The sequence below is a fragment of the Manis pentadactyla genome, chromosome 11 (assembly GCF_030020395.1).
Source record: "Manis pentadactyla isolate mManPen7 chromosome 11, mManPen7.hap1, whole genome shotgun sequence".
NCBI lineage: Eukaryota > Metazoa > Chordata > Mammalia > Pholidota > Manidae > Manis > Manis pentadactyla.
Window position 1 is genome coordinate 69,910,983 of NC_080029.1, and position 15,905 is coordinate 69,926,887.

General features: G+C 35.8%; 1 non-coding gene across 1 annotated transcript; it reads right to left on the minus strand.

The window, feature by feature from the left end:
- Positions 1–2,114: 2,114 nt before the first annotated feature.
- On the minus strand, positions 2,115–2,225 carry LOC118910328 (U6 spliceosomal RNA). The gene has a single exon (XR_005023910.2). It is a non-coding gene; the product is annotated as a U6 spliceosomal RNA (small nuclear RNA).
- Positions 2,226–15,905: the final 13,680 nt, after the last annotated feature.

The following is a 15,905-nucleotide window of genomic DNA, read 5'->3' on the forward strand; positions in this document are numbered from 1 at the left end:
CAGAATAACCCCACAACATAGGCTGTGGTGTGGCCATCATAGATCAGGAATGAATGGAAGATGTGACATGGAATTGGAGAGGTCTACAACAATAGCAAAAGGTAAGGTGGGACTTGGTTTGGCCAGGGAGAAATAATGGGTCTTGATGAAGCCAAGACATGAGATCATGAGTTATACCAGTGGCAGAATTCAGTAACGCAGGCTGACCAATGCCCAGAAATGGTACTACCTGGACTCAGTCGGCCCCAATCTAGAGAGGAGATAGACTAACCATTCCTAGCCAATCCATAGATGCTTCAGAGAACTCCAGATCAGAAGGATCTAGCTGTACTACTTCTAATAATCTTAGCCTCCACCGTGCAGAGGAATGTTTGTCCTCAAGATCTCAGTAAAAAAAAAAAAATGAACATTTACTTGATTCAACAAATCATAAATAAAACACATACTTAAAAAAACTAAATTATATATTGGAATAGATTAAGCTCATAGATTTGAGGAAAATACAAGTTTTTAAACTTTTTTCTGTTCAACACCCAGCAAAGGTTGGACCACATAGAAAAATCATATCAGCTCTAGAAATAGAATTTTTTAAAAAGACTCTACAGTTCCCAGAACACATGAATATAGTAAAACTAAACTAAAATTAAAATATAACTTGGCAAAATTTTTTTAATGTAGATAAAGTAGTATTAGAGGAAAATCTATAACACTGAATGCATGCATTAGAAAAGAAGTTTGCAATCAATCATCTAAGCTTCCACCTAATGAAACTAGAAAAAGAAGAGCAAACTTAATTCAAAGCAAATTGAGGAAAATAATGAAAATTAGAGCATAAATCAAAGACTAATTGGAATTTAAAACCAAATCACCTTTATTAACAGCAAAAAAAACCACAAAACACTTAAGTATAAACCAAAGAAGTGCTAAAGATCTATATGATGAAAACTACAAAATGCTGTTGAAAGAAAAAGGAAATAAATAAATTGAGAAATATTCCATCTTCATGGGTCGGAATGCTGAATACTGTCAAAGTATCAGTTCTTCCTAACTCAATCTATAACTCCACATTATAGATCTATAATCTCAAGTCAAAAATCCAGCAAATTATTTTGTGGTTATCAACAAGTATTTCTAAAGTTTGTGTGGAAAGTCAAAAGACCTTAGAATAGCCAATTCAATACTGAAGATCAAAGTCAGAGGTTTCAGATTATCTGACTTCGGGATTTACTATAAAACTATAGTGATCAAGACAATATGGTATTTATGAAAGAATAGACAAGTAGATCAATATAACATGATAGAGAGTCTAGAAATAGACCCACACAAATATATTAAACTGACATTTGACAAAGGAGAAAAGGCAATTCGGTCAAGAAATGATACTGTTTGCAATAAATGGTGCTGAACAGCTAGATAGTCACATTTTCTAAAAAATTGATCTAGACTTGGAACTTTTATAAAAATTAATTCAAAATGGATCATAGATCCAAATGTAAAATGCAAAACCGTAAAACTCCCAGAAGAAAACAAAGGAGAAAACATAGATGATTTTGGATTTGGCAGTAACTTTTTAGATACAACATGAAAACATTGACAGGAGCTAGAGACTAACCACACAAGACAGGTGTGGGAGAAGTCAAAGATGATTCTAAGCTCATACACAAAAGCTATTCCCAAAACTTTCTTGTGCTTGGCCTACATTTAACACTTCAGGGCTTTTTAACTCATTTCTTTTCACTGAAAATTATATTCCATTGTCTGGATATACCCTCTTCAGTTTTTAAAGAGTTATATCAATATATCTGTGGTTTTCCTGCACTGAGTTTTATAAGAAAGGAATAACAATGTACATCACCTTCTACTTGTTTTTAAAATTCAACATTGTTACTAGTCATCATTTCTGTGTAGTTGTTCATTTTTACTGCACTGTAATATTACACTATATGAACACAATTTATCTATTTTTCTTGATAGACATCTGGTAGATTTATATTTGTCATCAATTCTGAAGAATTCTCAGATACTATCCATATAAATTAGCTCTCATTCATTCTCTATTTTTCTAAGATTTCAATTAATTATATGATGCAGTCTCATTCTATCCTCTGTATTTGAAACATTGCTCATATTTTTTTTTTGGATTTGCATGTCATCCTTGTGCAGGGGCTATGCTAATTTTCTCTGTATCGCTCTAATTTTAGTATATGTGCTGCCGAAGCAAGCACACATTGTTCATATTTTTCGTCTTCTTGTTTTCTGTACTGCATTCTGGATAATTTCTTCAGATCTTTTTTCCCACCCATTAATTCTTACTGTAGCTTAATCTAACCTATTAAACATGCCCCTTTGTTTTTTAGCCTCAAAGTTATATTTTCTATTTCTAAATATAAATTTGGCCCCTTTTCAAATACCTGCTTATGTTTTTGTTATTCTTTTGTACATTTGTAATTGCCTCTTCAATTTCTTAAATATTTCATTTTAGAAATTTTATGTTTTGGGCTTTAGAATATCAATATCGGAAATCCTTGGTCATGAATCTGCTACTTGTTGTTTCCGCCGATTCACACATGATGGCTTGTTTACCTGCATGCTTGGGGATCTTTGATCAAGAGCTCATGTTTGTTTGATCTTAATTTGTGAGAATCTTGGATACCACTATGAAACCAAAACAGGTTGTGAGCATTCAGCTTCTCCTAGTAGAACTAATTGTATTTCTTTCTTCCTACTGTTGAAATCTAAGTTTCTTGACAGTATAAACCCTGTCTTCTTTCATACCTTAAATTAGCATTTAATTATTTAAATGGGTATTACCAACCTGAGATCACTTCAGGTTTTTTCTGGAATACCTTTATAATACAAGAGTCTAAGTTTCAGGTCCCCTTTCTTGAAGTTTGTCCCTAAAGGCAAGGCAACTGTCAACCTGAAGCTACCTAAGCTGCTTTCTTCTTGCCCAGGCTAATGCAAAAGCCTGTGTTCCTCAATCCTTCCTTGAGGCTTGCTCAAGACTTTTCTGGTGGCAATGCTAATATTGGCATTTGCCTTTAGGGAAGCCTCATGGTCCTTGCTTACTGTTTGCTGACTCCACAGTCAATTCAGCAAACAGATTTTTTTCCCCTATAGCAGGCGCCCTTGTAATTCTTTTATTTCAGCAATGCATAGAAACCTGTTTTATCAAGAATGTGGTTGTTTTATAGGAGAAAGTTCCTTTGGACTATTTTAGGTCATAATTTAATACCTGGTCTTGGGATGTGCAGTTTTAAAAAGCTCTTTCCAATACTTTACTTAGGCACAATAAAGTCTTAGAACCAGTGATACAGATTAGGCATGACAATGAATGGCATGTTCCAGCAATGGTGTGTGTTCCAGTCTGACTGAACCCCAGACTATGTAAGAGAAAATAATAAACTAAAGATGTTGAATAGATACAGAGGCTTAAAGACTTTAAATGTAATTCTAAAGAGTTTGGAATTTTTCTGGCTACAGAAAGTAATAGAAGTATTTAAAACATAGTAACTATATTTAAAATTTTGTGTTCTAGAAAGATCATTTAGTATTGTGAAAGAAGGCTTAGAGAAGATAGAGACCAGAGGCAGAGAGGTCAGTTTTTCTCACCTTTGGCTACACTTTAGAATTACCTTGCGAACTTCAAAAAAGGACTAACGTGTGGGTATACTGAATCAGTGGTTCTATTGTGCCGCAAAGGTTATGAACCACTAAACTAAAAGGCTTTAGTCCACATAACATATGACAAGGAAAGAGGCAGTGAGAATCAAGAGGAAAGGCAAACTGAGGAAGCACTGACAGGACTTGGAGACTATCACACAAGAGAGGTGCTGGAGAAGTCAAAGATGATTCTAAGGCCACACACAGAAGTTATTATCAAGGTTCTCTTGAGTTTGACCTACATTTAACATTTCATTTGCCATGGCTTAGTTATCTTGGAGAAAACTGTGAGCAAACTGTCTTTCTCATTAGATATACAGACAGATCCCTGATTTATACACATATTACATCCTGAAGGATAAAACTCCATCCTTCTCAAGTGTTGCTTCCAAGCTGGTTCATAAGCGATGCCTTTAGAAGGCCCACTTAAGCACTCTCTGAGATCAGCTGCTTCTAGATGATGCAGAATATAATATAACCAGTGGATCTATGATAATGAGCCCTCTCCCACATCTCTGCTATAAAGTAGGCTTCCTGGTCAAATGCTATACTGTGTGTGATTCCATAGTTCTTACATAGTGGCATTCTATAGTTCTTATATAGTGGTATTGCCTGAGTCTCTGAGGGCAGGAAAAGGCAAAACATACACCTGGATTAGATATCCATCCCTGGAAAATGAACTGCTGATTTCCCCATGATGGAAGGGGCCCCGTGTAGTTGATTTGCCATCATGTGACCAATTAGTCTCCTCAGGGAATAGTGACATATCAAGGGTTTAACAATGGTCTTTGTTGATACTGGATATCCCAGAAGCAATAATAGCTACATTAACTTTAGTAAGAAGTATGTGCTTTAGGGCCATTATATGTAGCCTCTACCTCTGTCACTGTGGCCACTCCATTCATGCGCCTATGTTACCAGTTCTAGAGCAATGAATGACAAAGACTGGATCAACTGGATGAGTAATTTTGTCTACTTTTTATCTCAGTGCCTCCTTGATGTTAAGTTAGATGGTTTCTGATGGGCATTAACATGAGATTCAAGAAACTTCCCACTCATGCCCACAATCATATATCCATTTACATGCCTCTCCTTCAGACCTCTCAACTCCAGCTTTTTTAATCATTCCACAGGGTCAGGCCATTGTTCCAAAATCTTCACATTCTCACCTCAGATCACTTATTCCATACAAAGGAAATGCAAGGTACATGGCTCATAGTTATGCCCATTGAGGAAGTATTTCTTCTCTCTTTCTCAAGGCCACCTCTGAATGTTGCTATATTGCAGCTACTGTCTATTTTCAACTTACACTCACATACCAAGCCAACCCATGTATAAACTATTTTTCTCCTCCTTTGGCTGGTGGTATGAACACCCCCTCTGCATATAGCTGTAGATGAAGGCTGGAAGATGGGCAACTCTGGTGCAACTGTCCAACTGTGGTGGTTAGCATAAAAGTCTAATCTACTCACTCATGCAGCTTTCTTGTGCCTCTACTCATATTCAGCCTCAGTTCCAGGTATACTGTTTCCAACTTATGATGGACTGATTCTAGGATCATCTTGTTTTGTGACTTAACAGGTCCAATGGAGCTCAAATCATAATGGGCAATTCTGGATGCATGGTCATTTAATGCCCCAGGGTCAACTGCTCTGTTTCTACCAGGATGCAGTAACATGACAGGAAATATTTCTCAATAGGCATATAATTTTCTACCATGAATTTTACTACTAACACCTCCAAAATCATAGGTGCTGCCTGCCAGATCACTTGACACAAGTGGCAGGGTAGCTTGTACCACAGTTTGAAGCCATTATACAACCCCTAATGCTCTAGATTCCACGCAGAGTTCTTCTATGTCACCCAGCATACAGACCAGAGAAATATACCTATATTGCTTCTAGAACCAAAGAGGCTTACTAGGAGATGTGCTTCCTACTTTGTGGTAGGGGGAGCAAGATTCTAGAATTTGTTTTCCTCTTTGGAGGAGAATTGTGGCATTCTCCTGAACCATATACACCCAAAGTCTTCACTGAAGTGGTCCCTGAATCTTCATAGAGTTTACCTCCCACCCTCTGGAATGTAAGTGTCTTACCAAGGTCTCCTGTTACTATCTCTTATTTATCTGAACCATAAGTAGGATGTCATTAATGTAATTTTTCAGCATGATATTCTGCAATATTTTTGGATTATATTGTGCCAGTGGGTGGGAGAATTCATATTGCACTGAAGCAACACTGTAAGTTAGTATTTCTGCCCAACACAGATGAATACAAGCTATGTATGATGTTCTTTGAAAATTATAATAGGAAAGGATGTGTTTATTCATTTTTTTAGCCACATAACATATATTTAAGGAATTATTCATTTATTCGAACAATGATACCAATTCCAGCCCAGCTCTACAGTCATTCTTCAGCACCTATCCAGTTTCTATAAGGCCAACTTACCCAATTAAATAGATATTGAAAGGAACAACCACACCTGCATCCTTGAGGCCTTTAATTGTTGAATTAACCTCTACCCTTTCCCACAGAGTATGATATTGTTTTCAGTTTACTGTCTTGACAGGGAGAGTTGGAGGGCATGGAATGTTTCAGAGGTTTCTACTTAGCCTTCTCCACTGTTACATCTCTTGTCATATAGTCCAAAGAACAAATGTGAGGATTACTCCACCTGAAAAGTATATCAATTTGAATTATACATTCAGAGACTTGCAAATTGAGGACTGAGTGGGCCCACAAATATAGTGGAACCACTATGAGTTGAACTTTAAGCCACAAGTCTATTTATTACATGCCACCCTTAAGTCTCCACTCTAAAAGGAAAACCTTAAACATGAAACTTTAAGCTTCCAAATATCATTGTCAACTCATACCCTATATAATATTCCACAAAATGTCCACATATTCTGATTTCTCCAGTGTCCAGTCACCCAAGTAAATTGCCAGAGGTCTCTCTTCAATGGAAAACAACAGAACCCTGCTTCTACAATATAGCATCCACAATGTAGATCACCATGTTATTAAAAAATTACTAGATACAAAAAAATGACCAAGAATGAATGGCAAAATAGTCAATAGAAACAGACTACAAGGTGAGTCAAACATTGGAGTCAATAGACAATGACTTTTTTTTTTTTTGGTATCATTAATCTACAATTACATGAAGAACATTATGTTTACTAGGCTCCCCCTTTCACCAAGTCCCCCCCACATACCCCTTCACAGTCACTGTCCATCAGCATAGTAAGATGCTGTAAAATCACTACTTGTCTTCTCTGTGCTGCACAGCCCTCCCCGTACCCCCCCACACTATACATGCTAATCGTAATTAGACAATGACTTTTAAGCAATTATTATTACAGGGTTCAAGAACTTAAAGGATAAAGTATGGTCATGAATAAACAAATTGAGAATCTCAGCAGAGAAATAAGAGCTATAAGGAATTGCAATTCTAAAGTTGAACAGTACAGTATCTGAAATTTTAAAAACCCTGTATGAGGTACAATATTATAGATGGCAGGAGAGGTTCATTGAACTTTAAGACAGAGTGATAGTAAATTCTTTAATCTTAATTACTGCTAGTATTCTAAAAGATATTTTCCTCCTCCTTCACATTAACTTTGAATCCAATAGAGATGTCCTAGTAGAAAAAAATAAAAGCAGTTTTTTTTTTTACATAAGCACACACACATACACACACTCAAAGGGTAAAAGTATTTGTTTATATTATTTCAATAAAAAATTATTTGGTCTATTTATTGTTTTTTTCCATTTCTGTTTATCTCAATAATGTCAAATATATATTTTCATTTAAATATACAAAAATGTGGAAAAATAAAGAGAAGAAAATATCACTACCAAGAGGTAATGTCAGTTAACATGTTACATTTTGATAGATTTTTTTACACTCTTTTGTCTAAACAAATGCAATTGCATTATTTTTACTAAACTAGGATAATTGTGCAAATAAAATTATCAACTGCTTTTCATTAATATTTTTTCATGATCATTTTCCTATGTCATCAAGCATTCTTTTAAAATATTTTTAGTGGCTGTATATGTCTATATCAGAAACTATACAACCTTTCCTCTATGTTGAACACATGAGTTAATTTCATTTTTCAGTATTCTAAGTAGCACTGTAATTTAGTGGCATATAAATCTCTCTGAATTTCTTCCTGTATATTTAGAGAACTTAGAACTGGGATTAATTATAGAATTCTATTAGTTTGGTAGGGCTTCCATAACAAAATACCACAGTCTGGGTGGCTTAAACAACAAATTTACTGTCTCACAGTGTGGGAAGCTGAAAGTCTGAGATCCAAGTGTCAGCACAGTTGGCTTCTTCTGAGGGGTCTAAAGGTAGGATCTGTTCTGGGCCTCTCTCTTTGACTTGTAGATAGATGGCAGTCTTCTCCCTGTGTCATCACATCATCTTTCCTCTGTACGTGTCCAAATTTCCTCTTCTTATAAGGATATCAATCCTATTGGATTAGGGTCAACTGATGATGATGTTATTTTAATTACCTCTTTGAAGATCCTATCTCTAAATACAGTCACATTCTGAGGAACAGAGGGTTGAATAGACATTTTTCCAGAGAAGACACACAGATGGCCAAAAGGCACATGAAAAGATGCTCAGCATCACTAATCATCAGGGAAATGCAAATCAAAACCACAATGAGCTGTCACCTTACACCAGTCAGAATGGCTACTACCCAAAATACAAGAAATAACAAGTGTTAGGATGTGGGGAAAAGGGAACCTTCCTACACTGTTGGCAGGAATGCAAATTGGTCCAACCTCTGTGGAAAACAATATGGATGTTCCTCAAAAAACTAAAAATAGAAATACCTTATGACCCAGCAATTCCATTTTTGGGAATTTATCCAAAGAAAGCAAAATCACTAATTCAAAAAGATATGTGCACACCTATGTTCACTGCAGCTTTGTTTACAATAGCTAAGATAAGGAAGCAACCCAAGTTCCTCCCATTAATAGATGAATAGATAAAGAAGGTGTGGTATATGTATGTTATGGAATATTACTCAGCTATAAAAAAGAAGGAAATTTTGCCATCTGTGACAATGTGGATGAACCTAGAGGGCATCATGTTAAGTGAAATAAGTCAAAAAAAGATAAATATCATATTTCATTTATATGTGGAATTTTTAAAAAAGAAATAGACCCATAAACACTGACAACAGATAGTAGATTACCATAGGGAGGGGTTTGGGGGAATTGGTGAAATAGGTGAAGGGGATAAAGAAGTACAAACTTCAAATTACAAAGTAAATTAGTCATAAGAATGGAAGTACAACATAGAAAATATAACCAATAATACTGTAATATCTTGGTATTGTAACAAAAGGTAACTACACTTACCATGATAGGGATTTAATAATGTCTATAATTATCAGGTCACATGTTGCACATCTGAAACCAATATACTATTGCATAGCAACTATATTCCAATAAAAAAGAAAAGCAAAAAAAAAAACTATCTTAAAATATATATACAATATATTTCACCAGTATGTTACAGCTTTTTACAGATGAGATACTTTACATTAACTTTTCAAATGTTTCTTCTGTCATACTTTGAAATGCTGCTTGCAATCAGGCAATAACTGAAAGGCAACTAAAGAGGTCCAACACAGCTGCTAGAATAATCTTCCATAAATATTGTTTAGATAACATCATTTCCCTCTCTTAGAAATCTATAGTGGCTTTCAACTTCTTTTTGCTCCAAATATGGTCTTCTAAAATATTTGCTACAAGGTTTGGAAAATTCATACCCACCTATCAAGGCTGTTGTGGAGTTTTTTTTTGCCTAATGATTCACAGTTGAATTTTCCATTCTATCGAGTAACTGATAACTAGCTTCCAGGTATGTGTGTTGCACTCTCATGGTTGATGTTTGGCTTAGTTATCACTACCAACCAAAACCCCTTTTCTATAAGATCAAACCCTTTCTTTCCACTAAAATTATTTTCTAAAACTTGCCTACACCACAATGTCTCTTTAAAAAAAAAATTTTTTTTTCATCAAAATACTCCAACAGATCCTAGCACTTAGTTACATTTTTCCGAGATCTCATTTGCCCTTTCAAAAATGTAATCCTTTAAAGGTCTAAATACAAGACATGAAACCATAAAACTCTTAGAAGAAAACATAGGCAACAATCTATGATGGAGAAAAACAAATACCATATGATTTCACTTATATGTGGAATCTAAAAACAAAACAAAGTGAACAAAACAGCAATAGATTCATAGACACTGAGAAGTGACTGGTAGTTACCATGGAGGAGGGGTTGGGGTGGGTCAGTGAAATAGTGCATGGGATAAGACGCACAAAATTTCAATTTTAATATAAATTAGTCACATGAATGAACGTACAGCATAGAGATTATAGTTAATAGTTTTGTAACATCTTTCTATGTTGATAGTAATACACTAGTTGGGGTGAGCATTTAATAATGTATGTAACTATTGAATCACTGTTTTGCATACTTGAAATCAACATTATATATCAAGTATACTTCAATAAAAAAATACAATCCTTATTGAAGTCAAGTTTCTGACTGACTTGCTTTTGTAAATTTCTGAAACATTTTCTGGTATTCAAGATATTTTATATTAGCCAAAATTATTATGGCATACCCATCATATGTTGTTCAATATTTTATTTTTTGAAATGATAAAATATTACATATTATTCTAAAGCACTGTTGCTAGAGTATACATTTGTATAACATTTTTGAGAGAAATTCTGTTTATCAAAAAGAATTTACAATGCTTATACTTCAAAACAACAGTGGATTCCATTGAATATAACAGGTACGCACGTAGAAAGATACATGTTGAAGGATGTTAGTAGGAGCATTGTTTAATGCAAGGGTCATTTAAAAGAAAATTAATGGAACATTACTCAGCTATTTAAAGGTTAGAAATGAAATATTTCTATGCATAGTGCTGAGATAAAGTGTACTAGATATAATGCGGGAAATCTCATTGCAGAACTATATACAGGGAATAATGCCATTTGTTCAAACCAGGGTTAGGAGTCCTTGCTTCTGGGAAATATGGTGCTTTGAATTTCTCTTCTTCAAATAGACTGGAGCATCTATTATTCCTGCAGTATAAAATGGAGGAACGGGTTTAGCCGACTGCTCCTTTGTAGGTTTTGGGGGACTGTAGGAGGGACAGTAGTCAGCAGAAAGCCAAGGTGGGAGGTGCAGGGAAAAAGGTGGAGGATGAAAAAGTAGAGGAAGGGGAAGACGAGGAGGAAGGGAAAGTAGAAAAGGAAGGGGAGGAGAACAACAACAATAAAAAGTAAGAATGGGGACATTAAGAATAAAAACAAAAAAGGCAAGTGGAGACAAGGAGTCCAGGGTGCAAGCATGGAGAACCGCCTTTGGTAGGAGGAGTTCTGTCTGTCTGGCCGCCTCCATCAGAATGGTGGCATCTGTTTCATTAATACCTTCTTGGATAGTGTGGAATTGCCTGGGAAATTAGGAGAGCTGATTTCTTAGTCTCTAAAAAGCTAATGGGCAAGAAAACTTAGATTAAAAAATGGCAAAAAGAAACTTTTGGAGGTGATAGATATGTTCATCATATTTATTGCTGCTGATGGTTTCATAACTATATGCATGTGTTAAGACTTACTACATCAACCACAAAAATATGTTCAGTTTATTGTATATAAATTATAACTCAATAAACCCGTTTTTAAAAATCCTCAAAAAAGTCCCTCTTTACCTGCTTTGATAGGTGTTACATGGACTTTTGGCATGATATGGAACAGTAAACAACATGGATCAAATCTATACTTAACAGAGTAATACAGAAACTGCCATTGCTATCATAACATATGCAACAGATAAAGAGGCAAACAAAGCCGTTGAATAGGGTAAGTGTTTATCAGTGTGAGAACTAATCTGTCAAGATTTCCTATATCCTGGGGAAAACAATGAGTTTCTTTCTGCCTCATCAGCACACCCAATGTGAAGACCACTCCCACAGGGAGCAAGAACTTCCCCCTGAGGGATCTTCTTATTCCAAACAGATTGCTTTTTCTCTGCAGATCCTGGGCCTCATAGAGTAGTTTGTAGTAAGAATAAGCATATTCTTACTCTTCTAAGAATAATGTGTAAGGATAGTACTAAAAAAAATCCTCTCTTGCATGGGTATCCATAGAATTCTGGGACTAAGGGAAGTCTATCACCCAGACAGAACCTCTGAAGCATGCCTTACAATTCTTAAAATCATTCATAAAAGGGGCTGATGAGACCAAACGAGCTGAAGAAATTCCAAAGAAAATATTAGCCTACAGTTGTCTGGGCAGAAAACTTATTAAAAAAAAGAGGAAGAAACTTAAAATGATATGGGGACCAAGATGAAAACCTCACACTGATGGAGCAGAGATTATTAAGAAGCTGCATAGAACCTTTGGAAATGATATGCTGGCTATTAATCAACAAGCCCATCTGAAACTCTTGCAGTTAGTGTCTTTTGAAAGGGATGTCCATACTGCCTCTAAAATCTGTGTAGAGGGTCCTCACCTACCTCCCTTTTGCTATCTGCTCCCAAACTCCTCCATTCCATTTCCCCTCACCAGGTCAGCCCATTTCTTTATCATCACTGTCACCCAAAGCAGGATATTTGAATCTCTGTACCTCACCTGGACTGTAGGAGGCATCATGGAGGAAAAGGGATCAAACACAAAACTTAGATTTCCTGCGGCTTCCTTCAAGATTGTCCCAGCAGAAAATCTAGATGTCAGAGAGGAGATGGTTATCATTACTCAAGGACCAGAGCATATCTTTAAGAAACTCAAAGAAAAGGTATTTAACAAGAAAAAATGAACCTCAAAGCCCAAATCACAATGGCCCTATAAACCAGCAAGGATAGCAAAACCATCATTGAGGTGCAAGCCTTACACAATGCAGAAGTTAGCCACCAGGATCAGTCCCAGATGAGGAAGAGGAAATGGTGGTCCTGATCATCGAGCATTTCTTTACCAGCCAAACTGCAAAGCACAAGAGCAGAAAATCTGTATCTCTGCTAAAGCAGGAGAAGCAGGAATATTCTCAGGAAGTCAACTCATGTCGCAGCAACTGAGGCTCCCAGAAGCACCAGCAGAAAAATAGATGAGTAAGGTCCAAAGCAAACGGAATAAGATCAAACACAGCCAAATAAAAGGGGGAGCGATTAAAAGAACTTCCTAAGTGATAAGAATTTGGCCAGGGGCATGCTGGAACTTTAAAGAGACCCTGAGAATATAGGACATTGAGAAGAGAGGGAGGGGGGTCAGACCAGTTTGACCGGATCACACAGCATCAGGCAGAGGCCTCCCCGGCCACACACCTCCCACTAGAGATTCTGGGGGCTTCCAGCCATGTGCACTGCCACCCTCTTGGTATACTCCATAACTTTCTTGACACCATCCTGTTTAGTTGGGCCAATATAGTTAGATATATTTAAAACAAAAAAAAATTCACACACTTTTTTTTTGCAGAAACCAGTGTCTACATTTGTGTTAAGTACTAAGGAGAAATATGTTCATATGTATTCCTAAAGAATACACAGAGTACCTAATGCACTAATGTGTTTTTTAAATAATACATCCTATAATTTGAGTAACTTCAATTTTTAATCATTTTTTCTTTTGACACTTTAAATGCTAAACAGTTAAAAGATCAAGTTATTTGGGGCAGTCTCATGGTATACAAGGAAACGTCAAAGAATCTAACTATCACATAATTTGCCTAAGTTAAAATCTTAATCATTTGTATTTTTTTCTCTGAACACTTGGAATTATAATTACTTTAAATGATAAAGTCATTTTGTGACAGGTATTTAGTTTAAAAAGTAACTTCAAAGGCATCCACAAAAAAATTCATGGTAGGGGGTAGGGGGATCTGGCATGGGGCTTTATTCAAGAGGGTGCTCACAACAGTTCTGGATAACATGTATGTCCACAAACTGCTTACTATTTTTTAGAAAGGTAAACTATTTCTCTCCATCACTAATTCACATGCCCATTATTCTTTGCTTCACCAATTTTAAACTAGTTTCTGCATACTGCATGTAATAATCTGCTTCTCTCTTCTCTACATCTTCTCTCCACTTCTCTGGCCCCATTTTTTCTGTTTCCATTTTCTGGAGCATTTATCTACATATGCTGCAGGAAAAGCAGTATCTCATCATACAAATGGAAACAGTAATTGGTTTCAACCTATACTTGGTTAATCAAAAGGACAAGAGTCCATGGCACTTGCCCTAGAATTTTGAAAGAAAACAAAGAATTAATGAAAAGGGAAGAAAGAAGGTATATTCCTAGTATATATTTTGTGTACACATATTTTAATGTATCAACTATCAATATCCACTAAAATGATTTATTTCAAAAAATGGAGGAAATAGTAAATTATCAGACCATATTGTCCCAGAGTGCTAATAAAAGCAAAAGGAAGGGAGGGAGGAAAGGAGAGAGGGAGAAAGAGAAAAGCTACATCAGTCAGATTTTTCACCTCAGTACTCTGCTCTTGTGCTTGTTAGAGAGATTTTGGAGAGCTTATGGTTGGAGTATTTTTAAATAAAAACAGTTGATTTGGGAAAATAAGACATCAATTCCCAGCCTCAAGAAGGTGATGCTCCAAGCAGGCAATAACTGTTCTGAATTGTCTTCAGCTAGTCAAGAACCTATGTGGCCTTCCTTTGGGAAAATCTTGAAAATGTTTATTACTTTAAAAAGACAAAAAAAATAAAAGGAGAAATAGTGAGATGTCAGATTTTCACAAGGTATGTACCATCAAGATTTTTGTGTTAAAAGATGGCATTGCACTGATTTATGTGAACATACCATTGCACCAACAGGCTTTGGTATCAGTTTCCTCTATTGCAAACAAAAATGTTATTAACTGAAGTTACTCCTTCTCATTTTAGAGAACTGTGAGCAAATATAAGTGAATGGTTTAATTTTGAATACATTTCAGGTGGGCACTTGCCATAGTTAATTGAATTAATTTATTTCTCCAGATTCTAGTATTTATCTCATTCACCAAGGTGATTTGTTTCCAAACTTCAACTTGCTGAAGTGAGTGTGATTGCAGATTCATACATAAATAGTTTCAGGCATTCCTGAGTCTGATACTGATAAGGCTGTGGTCTTTTTGACCCATATAACAATGTTATATTAATTTTATCAACATGTCTTGCTTGAGGGGGATTGCCCCTAGGCAAGTTCACTCTGGATTCAGTGAGACCTAATAACAACCATGACTGTTAGGGGCAAAAGGGTTAATACCAAGCTTTCTTCTCATGGTGGCAGGTCCAGTGCTAGAATCACATCTGCCTCTGGCAATTTCACAAACCATCTCTGTCTCTGCTTCTGGGCAGATTACTGGGTGGAGCTCTTTATATAGTAACACGACAGTAATGGCTCATTGCCAATGGGTATATAAGCATTAGCCTAGCAGTAGGCCAGTTACATCATCAAGCAGTTTAGGGTTAGGTGAGGATCCTGGCCATAAGAACTTCCATTTTTCCCACATAACACTTTCTAAGAATAACCAAAAACATTCTTCCCCTAATTGAGATTTTCCCAGACTTTCGAATCAACAGCCTCTACCAGAATTGTTATTAAATAAATTCCTTAAGTTATGCCATATGTTTTCTTCCTCTGCATTCCTGATTCTGAAAGCAAATCAAATACTATATTCTCAGATTATGATATAAAGAAAATAAAGCAAATATCATGTTTCTCAATAATTTTTTCGGAAGAAAAGAAAACAGACTAAGTTGATTGTGATTTAAGAGGTGTGTCTGTGTTAAATAGGATGGTCAGCAAAGCCTTCCTGAAGAGGTGACTTTTGAACAGAGACACACTACTCATCTCAGCACCTACTACCTAGCATTCTTCTAGTTAACAATCAAAAATCACGGTCAAGTCATGTCATTTTCTTCTTAAAAATTTTTCATAACTCTCTCCTTATATGTAAATTAGGCAGATTAAGGCCACATTCAATAATAAAAGTGATCAAGACAAATCTCTAATCCTAGCAGTGTAACAGTATGCTAAACAAGATATAAAGATGGTTTTTATAGATTTTATATATAATAACATATATGTTACATATATTAAAATATATATACATAATAAATACTTTTTATATATTATAAAGGCATAAAGATCTGTTTGGACTGAGTAAGCCCCCAGGAGGCTGAGGAA